Below are 16657 nucleotides of genomic sequence, written 5' to 3'. Positions count from 1 at the left end.
TGTGAGGCTCAGGGCAGACTCACACCCTATATTGTAAAAAATTCCATAAAACATGAGAAGTCCTGAAGAGTATTGCATGGCAATACTGACAGTTAATGACAATGTAATAGCAACACTCCACTTAAATATCCTTCCGATAGGGTACAAGGAGTCTATCGAATACTGCGGAAAGTTTTCATAGGTGTGCAAATAAAGAAGCTGTAAAACAAAGTCATTGTTGGGAGCTCAGGGAATCCAGCAAGCCCCTCAGTCATTTGAAGAGACCCCGAGGAGGAAAACAGCATTCGAGCGCTAAAAATCATATTCCTAAATTCCATCCCGTAACATCCAGCGAGTTTCCCAAACAGCTTCCCTCCCTCCTCAGGACTCAAGCCACCAGACATTTATAGCCCATCATTTTACGGCTGCGTTTCCCATAGCTCCACCACCCCAGCCCTGCCCCGAGGCCGCGGGAACGGCCTCCACCCGGAGCGGGTCCCGGTTTTGCAGCAGGGATGCAGGTGCTTTGGTACCGCGGCTGCTGCCTTCTCCTTGTCTCAGCAGTTTCAGAGCAACGACAGGCTCTGCCCAGCATCCACGCTTGCGGGCAAGGAACAGAAAGGCAAACGGACTCCACAGCAGCAACACCAGAGGTCCGTCTCGGCGACAGCCCGGCCCCATCAGTAACCAGTTTCCCCTTCCAGGCCCCTATTTTTATATTTTGGCCTTTAACCTGCTCTCATTCCAGTCACTTTATTCTCCTCCTCGTTCATTTTCTCCCCCCTCCACCCTTTCTGGGGGAGGAGAGAACAACAGTTAGTCATGCTTCAGCATTTCATTTAAATGAGACCGACAGGCAGTGACTTAAGATTCCTGATTTTTGTGTTGGAAGACAAAGCGAACAGCCGTCCCCTGCTCACTTCCTTCCCGCCTCCGCAGCACTCCCCCAAGTCGCTGCTTGTCCAGGCTGAGTCCGAGCCCATTCCCACCGTACTCCTGCCCATCCCTGTTGTCCTTTCTGGACCACGATCTCATTCCTGAAACGGGAGACTGGAGGTGCACACGACAGTCAAGGGGTAGGTGCAGCACGGATCCGCACTGTGGCATAACCATATTTTGCTCAGGAACGTGTTGAAGAGTCGAGGCCTGAACACAGATGCCTACTTGGACTTCGAAACAGAAACTATCAGACAGATCTGGTCTCCACCTTCCCTAGGTGCTCCGCAGCTCTTCCCAAGAGCTCCAGCAGATCCACAGCGCCTGAACTCCTTCTACCACCGGCACGTCGACTTCTCCCAAAGAGACTGAGAGAAGGTGAGCATTCACCCCAGGACATCAGAAGCAACTCTGCACGTCCTCGCCCACTCCTTCCAGTAGTCCTACCTGCAGTAGTCCTACTTCCAACGGCAAAATTTAACCCAAGAAGCTGTTCTGGCCCTCTCTCCCCTTAATAGCATCTGTTTGGTTCTCTGAATTAAATAGGCACTGTTTTGAAAAATTAAACAGCTTTGCCCAGAGAAAAGTAAGTGATGCTGCTGAGGCACACGGTGGGAGACAGCAGGGCATCTGCGCTGGACTGCGCTGTGCCAGGCTCGGTCGTCTCCGCACCGTCATCCTGAAAAGTTATCGTGTAACACGGAAAGCCACGGCACTGATGTGATGTCTCATTTTTCTCAGCTTGGCAGCATGCATTTGTACCGCAGACAGAGGTCAACGCTATCTATTCCATCGCTGACCATCAGCACGTTAGCACGCTTATCAACCGTTGCGTTGTCCTAGAGCAGATACTAAGGAAGAGGCGGCAGCTTGCTGGTACGAGAAATCAGGAGCTCAAAACCTTCAAGAAATGTCAGCTTAGTTCTGTTCCAGTCCACAAAGAGAAGTGGAATATGAATCATTTTTCAGGGACCCTTCAATAAAAAGCCAAACACTGCCTATGTCTTCCTACGTGCTTTTTCAGCCTCTACAGCTTTTCATTATTCAAATTATGCTTTTCAGTACTAAAATACGTGGCTAACAGAAAGACCATGGACCGACAAACACATGCAAATGTGCACAAGCACAAGCACCAGTGGAAGGAAGGCTCCAGCATAAAAATTTTTGAATTTTATAGCAAACTTTACATTGCAGAGGTACAGTCTGTAGCGTATTAACATTCCATATTTAAGAGAGCAAGCAACTTCCATCTCCTAATGTGTCTCTTCTGTTCTCTAACTTGTGTCAGAAATCAGGAGGAGGAAGATGCCTACTTTAGCTGTTAAGTCAAAATGCTACACAGTCCTTTGTGGGCATAATCCAGCTATTTAAACGTCTACTTATGACTCTGTTTCTCCAAATACTACCAAATGTATTAAAAACTTTCTCATATCAGAGCTCCTACAACCAAACATGCTTATTCCACTCAATGACATAGCACATCCACTCCATGAGCAATCCACAATATGAGATTAACCCCACAGACGCCTGCCAGGAGAGCTGCAAGGGGAATCTTTACGCAGCCGTAACTCCATAGCCTGCTCTGATCAAGAGGAGGAAGCTGCTGTACGCCTGGGGAGGCTGTGCTCGGGTTGCTCGCAGAACAAGGGGAGCGAGGGCTCCTCTGTCGCAGCAGGGCTGGTGACCCTGCAGACACCGTGGGCCCGTCCAGGGGCTGGAAGGGGGAGAGGGAAACAGGGCCAGAGGATGAGAGGGACAGCAGCAGCACTCAGAACAAGCTGTTCGCTTGGGCTCATAATCACAAGTGATAATTTTTTCCATACAATTACAAGTTGCGATCACAATAATCAAAGCCTTAGAAACAGCTCCTGAAAGAAAATGATGCAGATTCCCAACTCTTAGACAGCATGGATGACTCTTTCCTGAAGAAAGAGCCCACAGCTTCAGGTTCAACCCTGAGCACTGCGCAGGATGACAGACAAGATCTATTCAAGAGCCACCCTGTAATAACGACAATAAAGAACTCAAACTCGACAATCCCGTAAGAGCAAAAAAGCCAAAAAATATTCACCGAAGAGCACAAAAATGAGAAAGAGTTGAAAGAAAATTAAAAGCAGCAGCTGAAAAGGTGATGTGCTCCCAGGCAGTAGCATAGAGCAAATGTATGGCAAAAATGAAAAAACAGCCACTAAGAGGTCTCCACAAAAAGATGGAACAGTCGAATCAGAGCAAAGGAACTGACTGAAAGTAGAACGATTTCCTTTGCTAGAAAGAAGAAAGTAGAAGTTGCTTCCAAATGAGAACAGAAAAGAGCGTAACTCTTGACAAGCTACGTGCAAAATGACGACAATATTAAAGGCAAAAATTAACAAATGCAGAGGAAGAAGGGAGCCTGCCAGAAAGCAGAGGAGGCCAGCAAGCGACCGAGAGGCAAGAGCCGCTCAGGGAGGAGTCCCTGAGCCCCCCCGTAAGGACCGGCTGCGGGGGATCCTCGCTGATCTCCACCGCAACGGGTGCTGGTGCAGAAGGACTCGCGGAGAATAAAAGCTCTCCGCAGCGGAAGGGTGAACGCTGCAGATCTGAGCGCACGCCCGCGAGCAGCACCACGTCACCCGGCCGGCGGCGTTCCAGCGTGAACCCGGCGAGGTGCTCAGTGCTCGGCCGCGCGCTGCACGGCCCGGCCATGCCGAGGGAGTGCGGGACAGGCGACCGCGGTCCTTAGACAGGGCTCAGCGACGTCTTGGTGCCCTGGAGAGCAAAAGGACTGAATGCTGCCTCAGGAAGATGGACAGGAACTACAGCAAAAACAGAACTAGTAGAGGTGCGAGGCTCAATATTTATGTTGCTGAGAGATCCACTTATTTTCCGTGAAGTCCTACCTCCAAAATCTACCAAGAGTGCTTGGCGGAAACCTACAGGTGCGAGAACAAGACCAGCTTGCTTAACAACTCATACTCTCATTTTCAAACCATTTTCAGCAAGGTCCCTTGCCAAAGGCTCCTAAGAAACTGAACTGCCACAAGCAAGAAAGCACTCTTTTGGATTAATAACTGACTAGGAAGATGGAAAGGAAAGGTTAAGATTAAGCAAGCAGTGTTCCTGATATAGGAGTTCATTAGCAAAGTTGCATAAGGACCTGTGCTGGGATTTGAACTAAAATGATGTAGAAACAGCCATTATGATACTCGTAAATTGGCAGCACATCAAGATCTTCTGTATCACGTGCAGCTCTGGTTACCCCATCTTTTCAGGAGACAACAGAAACAGGAAAGGAAAAGGAGGAAGGCAAAGGTGACGAGGGGCACGGGACAATTTCTAGGGGACAAACAGGGCGCACCAAGTCAGAGCGCTCAGCCCGAACGAGACGTGGCCTGGAGGGACAGGCAGAGCTCCACACACCTCAGATGAAGCAATCACGATGGGAGAACATCAACTCCTCATAACCAGGGACGGGGGTACCAGCTATGGGACCAGGCAGTATGTGTAACACAAACAAGCCCAGGGGACTTTTTTGCCTTTCCGTAAAGGACTATGTTTGCTTTTCTCCAATTACACATTTTTTTTTCCAATTACTTGTTCAAAGCCTATCTCCTGAAGCCGCAGATTCAGCAGCCAGCTCTCCCTGTGATGTGGGGAGGAGATGACTAGTCCCCTGCTCGTTCTTGTCCCACGAGAGCGTGTTAAATCCCCCAGGATCCTCCTCCGGCCGCGCTCGGGGCACACACGTCCCAGAGCCTCCGGGCTGGCCTTGTGCCTCCCACCAAAACGCTGCACGGCAGTTCACTTCTCGCAGAGTTTTCATCCTCGGACAGCGCAGCACACTTCGGACACCTCTGCATCTAACAAACTCCACTCGTATTTTCAAATTCATCTGAGAAAACATAATGGCTTCAAACACTTTTCTCCAGAAAAAGATGCACCTCCGCATAGGCATGGCTCCAGGGGAAAGGCCCCTAAGCAAAGACGGGGCTTGTCCTTCCCCTGAGCACACAGACACACGGCCGACAGAAGCGGTAAATGAAAAAGTGAAGTCTAACATGTACACGATTTTATAGACACGCAATTTTTCTGCTTTTTTTTTCTTCCTTTAAATGTAGCCCTGATTTGGAGATTTGTTGAGAAGACGGGAGAAGTGAAGCCTGAGAGGGACCTAAACAGTCAGACAGCAGCCGCCCCACATGGATAAAGAAAGGAGCTACGGCTGTGACAGAATTCAGCAGCGTCCCCATGAACATCCAGCATTGTGCTGGAGACAAACAGGAACTGTCCGAGTTCATGAGGAAACCCAGACGAGATGACAGAGGCTGCACAATCCTCCGGGGCGGCTCTGTTGCCAGCTCGGGCTGGGCCTCGGCCCGCCAGCCATCCCGGCGGACACGGGACAGAGGACGGACGGCCGGGGCGCCAGCGGGCAGGCAGCAGCGAGCAGCGCCGTGGGGCACAAAACAGCCCAGTGCGGGAGCTGTCTGGAGCATTCCCACCGGTGCCATCCTCAGTCCCACCACCAACGCCGCGGGGACACGGGACAGGCAGCGCCCCGTGCACGGGGCAAGACGCGTGGGGCCAGCCCTGCTGCATGGGCACCTCCAGCACAGCTTCTCTCCACTCGGACATCCCGGCTCGGGGATGGAGCTGGGTTTGGCGGGGATGGGCACAAGTGAGATCCACTCTGCATTTAGTGGAGAAGGTGAGGAGAAACAAGTGCAACCTTCCTGGGAGCCAGAAGCTGGAAACAGGGAACTGGGACCAGCTTAGAGAGCAAGTCACTCTAACTTAACTGGCCTCCGGAGGAACGCTTCGGCCTGCCATCGGACGGGCTGCAATGCCACGCTGGAGGAGGGACCTCCACCAAAAGGGAAGGTGATGAAGACCGGGAGGGAGGTTCTGCGCTCGCAGAGGAAAGGCGGCCTGGGCACAAGCCGTTCTTGCAGAGTCACGTCCTGGAGAAAACAAAGTATTCTGGCTCTACAGGTTTTCTAGAAAGATGGTCACTACTCACAAGCTGATCGCGAAGGATGTTGCTGACTATTATACACAAAAGCTGTATCATTTTCTGGAATCTGCAGCCTGAGACAGGAAGCCATCCACAGAGGCAGCAGATCTTTTAAAAATAAGAGTCCAACAGCCACCTTACTACAACTCTGCAGCGGTGTTAACTATCCACATCTTACAGTCCCAGCAGTCACTGCTACCAGGGGAGCAGCTGCCTCTGATGTGAACGCAGCTTGAAATCAATGTTTAAAGAGATCTAACTTCTGATTAACTGTAAATGACTGGTTCAGGCAAAAGCTCCCTCCTGCACAGAGCTACAACAGCTTAATTACTGGCCAGCTTCATGGAGAGGGTTACTGAAGAGCAAAGTGGCCAGCCTGTTTCATCCAACTGCTGAACTATTCACCAAGAAAGACAGCGCAGAGGAAATGCAAAGGAGTTTTGGACCTGTAAATCAAGCCGATTCCATTAAACAATCCGAGAGAGGCTCAAAAGACGACTATTACTTTCAGAGACCTGGAACTGTTTGTCTCTCTGCCTCTCTGTCCCATCACAACCAGAGCCACAAACAAATCGACGTCTAACTTTTGCTTAGATGGAAAATGAGGACCTGGGAAATACAGAACAAATCAAGTTTGCTAGAGAACGGAAAAGGGCATACTGTAGCTGGCTTCGCAGCACATTGTTCAACGTGCCCTCTGATTCACCAAATTTAGAAAGGCCCATGAGGTCATCTGGTCTAAGCAAAAGATCACTGCCCCATAACCTTCAACCAGTAACTCCCATAATGAGCCAAATTACTTGAATTTGGATAACGTAGTTTCCTGAAGAACATCCAGCTTGGGTGTAAGAACATCACATGATGGAAAACGCACTCCCTCCTTGGACAGATTAATAAGCCAAATGCTCATCCTCACTTTTAAAAGATATGTCTTAATTCCTATTTGATTTCTTTCATTTAAACTTCTGACTATCATCGTTTTTTACATCTTTTTCCATGATACTGAATAGCTCTTCAGTATTCAGTTTCTTTTCACAACGGTACCCCCCATTTAATGCACTCACCTCTCAATCCTTTTTAGGATGAGCTAATGAGACATCAGTCTCTTTCAGTTCATAAACTGTAGTGCATTTTCTCCAGATCTCAAATCAGTTTTGTTGCTCTTTTCAGAGCCCTCTTTAATTTTAAATACACTTTTTAATGTGGGAAATTCAGAGCCAGAGGCAATATTCTAGCATCTGTCTCCCAGCCGTCACATACAGCTATAAAATATTGTCCTTACCTCTCCTCACTATTCCCTCCTTCTGTCTCCAGGCATCACACTAGCTCTTTTCAAAGCACATGGCAGTGTGGGTTCAGTTCACCTGTGACCACTCCATCCCTTTCAGATGGCCAAATCCTGCATCCTTCCCAGAACAGAGCTCCCTGTTTTGTAGATCTGGCATTAGTCCTTATTGCTAGCTGTAAAACCTTGCATTTGAATGAATTAAAACATAATTTATTTTGATGGACCCAGCTCTAAATTACTGTATGTGTATATGCAAATGAGAAGATAGAGATGCAGCATCTGACAACCCTAACAGAGCAACTGTGGAAACTGGAGGAGCACAGGGGAAACGGACTGCAGAAAGTGGCCAGGCCTCATGCATTCGCTAAACAGCACGCCGTTTAGCCGCTGCTAGAGGCTGATACTGGGTTAGACGGACCACTGGGTTGGCCCAGTAGGGCTTTTTTATACTTCTATATATGGCAGTTATGCTCACATCTTTATTCATAACTCCACTGCTGCTTTTAGTCATATGAAAAATTTGTCAGAGATATTTACTTCTGCTTCCTTGCTTCATGCTTAACATACTGCAAAACAGTCATTTCTAAGGCATCCTAATAACTTGATCCATCAGGATCATATGGATCATAAAGATCCATAAGGAACTAAACTGCTATGTTAACCTCTGAGTCCCTTCCCAGTGCTGATGCATTCAGTTTAGACTATTGCACAAGCGTAAGTCTTTTATGTTTCCCTTTATTGCACCCTCTTTTGCATCCTCGACAATGATCTTTATCTGCCCTTCTATTATGCTTGTATTAACTCAGTTAAGTCCCCCTGAACGTCCTTTCTAGGTCTGATGTCTCGAAGATAGCTTTGTACAGCTGAATAGCTCCATTGCCCAGGGACAAGAGGGAAGGTCCTCACCTGCATAAATAACTGATTAAAAGATGTGCAACAAGGGGTATGGAGGCAAAAATAGACAGTTTTCACAACAGAGGCCAGTGGGAGGCCAGAGCAGATTCCCACGGGATTTGTGCCTGTGCTGCTCGCAGGTCTGGGATGGCCTGGGAAGGGGAGGTATGGTCTGAGACCACAACGAAGTCACCCAGTGAGAGCCAGCCACAAAACCCTGCAGAAGGACCTCACGGAGCCAAATGGCCAAAGAACACGGCAGATCAACCCAGTGCAGGTAAACGCCAAGTAAAGCCTGTGGGAAGAAAAAGTCCTAACGACAGGCTCCGAGCTGACTATGGCTGGCTGTGACAGCCTGGCCGGCAGCCCCTGCATCGGGGCAGCGCTCAGCAGTCCAGCACGACACCAGGAACCGCCACCGAAGGAACAGAAAACGTCACGGCATCGCCGCGTACGCCCTTGTCGTGCCCATGTCCTGAAGGCTGAATGGAGTGGAAAAGTTACAGAGAAGGATGATCAAGGACTTGGAGTAGCTCCCGTGTGAAGTTCAGCTAAATAGACACAACTCCTCAGTCTGGGAGAGCAAAGACGGAGAAGGAATATGACAAAAACGAAGTGGCACAGAGAAGACAAACAGGTATTACCTCCTTGGGAATTGAAGCAAACACCACAAGACGAGGTGACAGATAGGATATCTTCATTAGACGCGCTGACACTGATGAGTTCAACAACATGCCGCAGGGTTCTGGCAATCTACTCCAAATTGGTCCCCCAGGTACCTTCATTTATACAGCCACAACCACACATCAGTATTGTGCGCAGCATTTGTTATTTGGCTTAACCCAATCAGAACATCCTATCCAGATCTGACTCTAATTACACCAATAACTCTTAGTTTACAATTCACTACCACTCATTTCCTCAAAGTTACAACTTCTCTTATTTTACAGTAACCTACAGCCCTTTTGCCTCAAGGTCTCAACAACCCATCTGATGTCATGGCTGGCTCCTTTTTCTTTGTATTAAAGAACTCCAAGACTTTTGCATGTTCACCGCGTTTGTTACAACCTGCATTGCTCCTGTTAACACTCGCTAACTCCTACCCACTAACAATACAGTGTCTTCCAAAGCAAAACTCAGGAGGGTAGTAAATGTAACCAGCAGATTCAAAGCAGGACAAAATGCAATATTTCTCCATCACCCAGCATGTGTTCACCCACGGAGCTCTACACCACCGAATCACAGACTCATGTCAGGGGAAGGGTCCCCTGGAAGTCTCCGGTCCTGGTCAGAGCAAGTGGTTCCTCAGAGCTATGGCCAAGCGAGTGCTGAATGGCTCCAAGGACAGAGATCTTCTTGTCCTGTTGGCCCATTTCTCCAGCTTGTGGAGGTCCCTCTGAGCAGCAGCCCTGCCCTCCCGCATATCAACTGCTCCTCGAGTTTGATATCACCGGCAAACTTGCTGACAGTGACCTCCATCTCACAATCCAGCTCGTTAAGAACAGTAGTACACGTTATGGGCCCCAGCAGCCATCCTTGAGGAACCAGCCGGTAACTAGCTACTAGCTGGACTTCGTAGCTATGATCACCACCCTTTAAGCCTGACCAGCCAGACAACTTTCCACCTACATTATCGCCCACTTATCCATACCACCTCTGTCCAGTTTCACTGTAAGGATACCATGGGAGACTGCATCAAAACTCTTCCTAAATTCAGGATAAAAAGCATTCCCTGCTCTCCTTGTCCACAGAGCCAGTCACCTCACTGGAGAGGCCATCGGGTTGGTCAGGCACGATCCACCCTTGGTAAATCCACACTGACTGTTCCCCATCACCTTCTGTCCTCCGTGTGCCTGGAGAGGGCTTCCGGGGGGCTTTGGGCTGAACTGCGGTGACTGCACTCAGCTGCCGGCTGACTTTGCTACTCGCCTCTCCCAGTTATTCATACCCTGAACCCAGTTACAAACTTTGAGGTGTTTTCCCACCTGCCCCTTAACACGCTGCCAAACACTTCTGAAGACAAGAACTGATCGTTTGTTCCTGCTTTTCCAGCATTTGCTGCATCACAGCTCTTCAGATCTCCACATAGAACTGCTAAAGGAATTTCTCAGGGGCTTTTCATTGGGCTATTTCAAAGTCTTGATAAATTCTGGCAATCAGCTCTCTTTTATCCATCTTCTGTTGTTAAAGAATTAAAATAGACTAGGGAGACATGGTTTTCTTCCTCCGAAAATGCGATGGTTAAATCTTATCAGAAATGATTTTCCAGTTGTTTAATTATCCTGGTTTGATTAACAGTATAACTACTATAGCACATATAAGTTTATTGGTCCTTAGCTCTCCACATTGACACTACAGCTTTCACTAAAGACAACTTCAACAACTCCTCTTTACTAATCTCTTTTCCCTGATATAATAACTGTTTTGAATGAAAAGAAACTGCACATTTTTACTTCTTGTTGCTCTGCTCCATACTTGAAAATCCTTCAATAACTACTTACTGTTTTGTCCTTTTTTAAAAAAAAAATCACCGGTTTGCGTCAGCGCTCACCCGCTGATCCATCTTTTGTGGCGCTTCCCCCACGTTTTGCGCTGTTCATTCAGGTTGTTCCTCCTCGCCGCCGCACCCGGGCTCCCTGTGCGGCCGCCCTGCCCGCAGCCCGCGGTGCCTTGGCGCGCTGCTCCGGGCGCTGCCGCCCCTGCGCACGGAAGCGTCCCCGACGCCAGCTCAGCGACGCACACGCGCGAGTCGGCTGAGGAGCCGAAGGAGCAGCTGGAAGAGGCTCCTCCACCCGGTGGCTTTTAATTAACAAAGAATAATGACAGTGCTGACAAATTTGCAACCACTGCTCTGATGGTCGGTTCAGCCTGTGTCTGCCCAACCTACTTCGCCTGGGCAGCCTCTCGACAGCAACCCGAAAGCTTGACGGTTCCCAGGCAACCAAAGCCTTGCGGTTCACACACGGCAGCTTCTACAGTATTACCATGTTTTCAGTAAAAATTCTGCAATACAAGGGAATTTCAAGTTGTCAACAAACTATAGTTAGTAGTAAGTCAAATATATTAGACAGGCCTATATTGACTACCTCACTTCCATATTTTCTCATTTAAAAAAATAGCATTTTTTTTCTAGTAGCAGCTGCAGAGTTTGCAGGCTACTGCTTTTAAATACCACAGATTCCTTTAGGTCTATGACGGAATCGATATCCTGCTTCCCACATAAAACGAAGATGCTGAGGCACGATACAACTTCTCTTCTCACAGTGTCACACGCAGTGTTACAAACGCTAAACCAGCCCATTGAGGAAAAGGCGAGGACTGAACATGTCTTTGAAGTCAGATCTCAGGAAACACAGAGCCTATTAATGGTCTAACTACCAGATGAAAATGACAGGTCCTTGGTGTTCAACGGAGGCTTCCGGGCAAGGAAGAAAATGGTCGCTAACCATGGAAAAGCTTATCCATACATTAGTTTTGGTCTAATGCAAACTAAAACAAGGACATTGATTAAAAGAGCCCTGCTGAAACTCTAAGGAGAATACAGAGAGCTTTTATCAACACCACTGAGAAGGAAAAGGAAGAAGTCAACACAAGTAAGAAGTATGAACATTAACAAACATAAACTATTAAAAGGATGAGTTACCTTATTTCTAAGATTTTTTTCTTAACAAATAAAACATTTTAACAATTGTTACATTGCTACAGACATCCATAATTTATAATGACAAGGTAAGGCACGAACTGAGCACATCCTGAAGCACGTGCCTTAATACCAGCTAACTAGCTTATGTGAGTATTTTGCTCAAAATACTTAGAAATACAGGTATCTGCAGATCGGCTAGCTCAGAAGATAAAAATTTACTGAAATAACTAGGTGGTCTCAGAGGTAAATGTGATCTATGTTCTCCAAAAGCAGGTGATCTAAGCCGTTAGCACTAAGTTTAGCATTTATGCCTCACTTCAGGGCTCCGTGAGCGCTGCAGAGACCCTGCCCAGCGCTGCCTGCACAACGCTCAGTCCCAGCTCTCAGGGCTGAAACCCCCCCGGGACAACTCGCCGCACAACCTTGAGCCCACGTTCCCTGCAGCAGCTGTAACACCTCGTTACATGGAAAATTAATGCGAGGACATTACTAAGGGAACAGAATGAAAATGCCTTTGCTTTACTGAAGCTGCTCTAACGACCTCCCATTTTGTGTTTGGGCTATGACCTCTCTCCATCTATTAGCTGCTGCTGCTCTCCCGTCCGATGCTCCTCGCCGGCACCTCCAGCACCTTCTCCTTAGGTTTCCTAGCCCAGTAACCGTACCAGTACCGCAGACCAGTCCCAGGCACGCTGCTGACACACGCTCGGCGCTTTCTGCCCCCGGACTCCCCTTGCTGCCTTCCCCAGACACAGGCTACCTCCACCCTGCTTGCACTGCCTCGACATTCTGCCTGTTTGCCCCTGAAGTCCATTTTGTAAAATGATGGGCATAAAAAAGCATGAATTTCCACGGATAGACCAGTAACAAGGAGAGGCCAACCAGCAGCAGGGAGAAGGCTTTTGTTAGGTTAGCTGGTTGTTTAAGTAATTAGCCAAGCCTTTAACGACACCAAGGACCAGTGAATGCCAGGCCACATTTAGAGGATCAGTGGGCTACAGAAACACAGAGCTATAAGCCAAAATCAGTTATGGACAGTTTTATTAAAACTAGTATCACCACGAAAAGCAGGATTTTTAACAGACTGACAGAAGTTTTCTTTATATAGACAATCGTAAAATTACTCCACCAGAGGAATGGAGTAGATGCCATATTTAAGAGGCATGGGTTAATTAATCAAAATTGTCCTGGATATGCCACCATGGTACAGGCTGAGGGCTGAAGAACTGTATGGTGATGGCAATAAATAGTGTCAAAGCCCTGACTGGACAAATGGAGTTGGATGGTGGCTGGGGACAATCAAACAACAAGGATATTAAAAGGAAACAAGATGGCACTAATAAAGTTTGCATCCTAAATAAGCAGAACATACACACAAAGTGTTTCTAGTCAGTAACATGAGACTCAGCAAAGATGTATTCACGTTAGTCCTGCTCTGTAAAACTTCCCACACACGTACTCAGCAGAGGAGACAAAATACGCAAGTTGCAATGCCTGATAATGACCTACACATGAGACAGCAAATTAGAAATACATTTGCAAGCAAAAGCAGGAGGAGGGGAGAGAAAAAGAAGTGTTGTGGAAATATACGCTCTGCCAGATCACAGAAACACGGAACAGGGAAGAGAGATGATCCCCATCCAGCTCCAGTTCGGCTTCTTCTGGAAAAGCACTCACCAAATTAATCTGTGCCTTGATAAACAAGCACTAGCAGGGGGAAGACACACCATTTAGTTTCAGTAGCTGGTAAACGTCCTCACTGCTCGCGGAGGAAAACCTAGCAATCACAGCTGCTTAGCTCAAGGCTGGGCAAGGCTAACGCCAACACAGAAGGCTTGGAGATAAAGCGCTGTCGAAATGCCAGGTTTATGATCCCATGGGATCCACAGGGAAAGGACACAGTTTCTTCACCCATTCCACGCATACGACACTTGTTTCTTGTCCAGGTCAAGCTACAGGTCCTATCTTGACTGCAGCACTTCAGGGCCGCACGACTGCAAAGGGTCCAAGGGGAGCATCCTTGCACAGCCTCATGACACGTTACACTGCCCCACGGGACCACCAAGCTCCCCAGGGAATCTCCCCCAGCAAAGAGGCAACATGGGCTGTGATGCCTTACCCAGCACAAAGAGAAGGGACATTTCCAAACACCACACTCCCTTTTTGTCCAAGGGCAAGAGAACAGGGTGTGCTCCCTGCTCTGCCCGAGCGGCGCGAGGTGCTCGGAGCCGGAGCGCAGAAGAGGGAGGGAAGGGTTGGAGACACACCTTGGACGTGCAGACCAGTGTTTACTGTCAGCCAGCACCACCACGCTCACAGAGACCGTAAGTGGCTCCAAGACTGGGATCCAGTCCTCACAGCTACTGATACCAGCTATCCTGCTCCGTGCTGGTTTTCTGCTCTGTGCAAACACAAAGGGCTCATTCGGGGCTGCTCCAGTTTGTCTTGGAGGATGGTCTGGATGCCAAAGCAGTCTAAGGAGCAGAACGGTAGCGTGGAGTCCTGCTGCTCTTCATTTCCCAGCTCTGTCTGCCAACACAGCCCTGCTTCCCTTCTTCACACACACAAGGACAGAAACAGCCGGCCCACAGGAAAGCTGCAAGTGTCCGGAGGAAACACCTGGGCCGAGATGGCTCCCCTGCACGGCAGCAAGCTGGCGGGCAGGGCAGCAGCCCCACGCGCACGAGGCAGCGATCTCTCCCGGAGAGCGGGGGGCACAGCACCGACACCACCCTCCACGGGTGGAGGCACGAAGACCACCCGCAGTTCAAGCCGCCGGCCTGCTGAGGCCACCCCGAGCTGTGCAAGACACCCGAGATGGGCAGTGGGACACGAGACCCTACCCACTAGCAAAGGCAGCTTCAACGCCCACACTGCTACTAGCCCTTGTGACAACGGGGCTGACAGGGCTTTCCCACATCATCCTCGGAAAGAGTGCAAGCTGGGAAGGAGATCCGCATGGAGCTCCACTATGCTTAATTCCCTCTGGTGTGAATTAAGTCCATTTCTGTGCAGCTTACCCTGCTGGAACCAGAGCACCCCAGATCCCAGTGTTATTCCTCAGCCAGCCCTTGGATGGAGAAGTGTAATGTACTCATTGCTCTATAAATTTCCCTTACAAATTTCCCTTTCCCTTTCATAGCATAGTGACTGGCACTAAAATCTCGTAGAGACAGATAACGGATGATGAGAAAAAGTCAGTATCAGAGAATGTCTTCCCAGCAGCGGGGGATATTTGAGCTAGACTGGATGAAGAATAAGCATCAATGGGATGAGGTAGGTTGGGAAAACACTTATCGGATCCTAAATTGTTATGGTTCCTGGATTTGGAACTGCATTGTATAGCCATCACACCACAGAACAGGGAAGTAAATGCTTACCCATCTTTGGTGCATTTAAGATGATGCATTAGGTTTAGGATGCTTTGGTATCAAAAAAAATACTGAAAGAATGAAAGTATTTCAGAAAAAAAAATTGGCACTTATTTGTTAGTCTGAGGTGACTGATGGAAAATTTAACAAAGCAAACATTAAATGCAAAAATTACTTTAATGTTGCACAGTTACAAAGAGAAATAAAAAATTTATGGTTCTATTAGTAAAACTAAATCAATGCTCCTGCACGCCCCATTTATTTTATGCAACATACTAACTGGAAAAAAGCAGTATTCTGAAATGTAACTTTAACCAGGAAAACAGAAGTAAAAATAAGGATAAGATTTTCAGGCTGGAAATTTTGTCCTTGTATGTGTTTATACAACACCTAGCACACCGATACTCTAATCACAAATGAGACCCTGGGTATTACCATAAATATGTATCACTGTCTCAAGCAATTATGAAGTCCATAAGCCAGTGTGACCAATTAAGGTTGCTGCAAAGCTACAGGAAGAATTAGTGAGGTCCCCGGGACTCAATTACCAGCAGTAAGTGAGCAGTCTTCGGTCCTGTATTTTATTCACTATTGGGGTAGCCATTAGCTCTGCATCCATGCCGGAAGGTCCCCGGGATCACAACCAGCTCGTGATGAATCCAGACAAGACCCAAGCGATGTCTGCCGGGGGGGAACACTTTCAAGCATGAGCAAGGGGCTATTTCCCCACTTACGCTGAAAATGCACAGGTCCCATCCCAAAGCAACGTGAAATCTCCAGTCTTGTTTGACCAAAAAGGAAGTATCTTCTTTCATTTAACCCCTTTACTGAGCTTTGCAGTGACCCAGCCTGTTCTCTATCCTGACAGAATTTCTTTAATTCATTGCACCCGGTGCCGAATACAACCCAGTCCAGGCAGTGTAACGTGACACGAGGCGCAGCTACCTCCTCCAGGGCCGAGACCATCGCACACACTTATCAGCCCCGCGATCAAGTTCCACCTCTGATTCTCAGTCACTTTCACAGGGTAGTTGAAGGCCTTGTTCCTAATCCTACAAGTAATTAATTGACCAAGCCCCAGTTAAATGAAAGATAAAATTTCAATTTGTGAACTGCTGAGAAAGGAATACTCTGAGGCAAAGCAAACCGCACACATTACGCCTGGAACTAACAGCGTATAAAATTGTGTTATGCTAAGTCTTCATAAACTGCAAGTAAACCGAAAGGCAACCTGAAAACAATGCCAAAAACATTTTACTATGTAGTATGCAAAATATAAGATTATGGAGCAGAATTACATTCCATACAAAAAAACAATGGAATCAGATCAATTCCACTGACTTTTTGGAAGAAGAAATGAAGAGGCTGCAGATTACGTAGGAGAGTCTCTGGTGTGCAGAGATGCTTTTTCTCAAACATGGCTATATGTTGTGCTGAGATTCTCTTTAAAAAAGCAAGCATTTAAATGCAAGGTCACAATACTGAGACGTCCGATGGCCGCTTGGGAATGGGGGCTAGGGGGTGAGACAAGCTTTGAACTTTGTGTAAACATA

The 16657-nt window shown here is 47.9% G+C and overlaps 1 protein-coding gene across 2 annotated transcripts in view; it reads right to left on the bottom strand.

Moving 5' to 3' along the window:
- SHANK3 (SH3 and multiple ankyrin repeat domains 3) overlaps positions 1-16657 on the bottom strand; it is a 368629-nt gene that overhangs the window by 332164 nt on the left and 19808 nt on the right. The gene's annotated exons all lie outside the window — the stretch shown is intronic.

Source organism: Dromaius novaehollandiae, chromosome 1, assembly GCF_036370855.1.
Source record: "Dromaius novaehollandiae isolate bDroNov1 chromosome 1, bDroNov1.hap1, whole genome shotgun sequence".
Lineage (NCBI taxonomy): Eukaryota > Metazoa > Chordata > Aves > Casuariiformes > Dromaiidae > Dromaius > Dromaius novaehollandiae.
The sequence above is the reverse complement of the archived record's forward strand: the minus strand, read 5'-3'. Positions and strand labels throughout refer to the sequence as shown.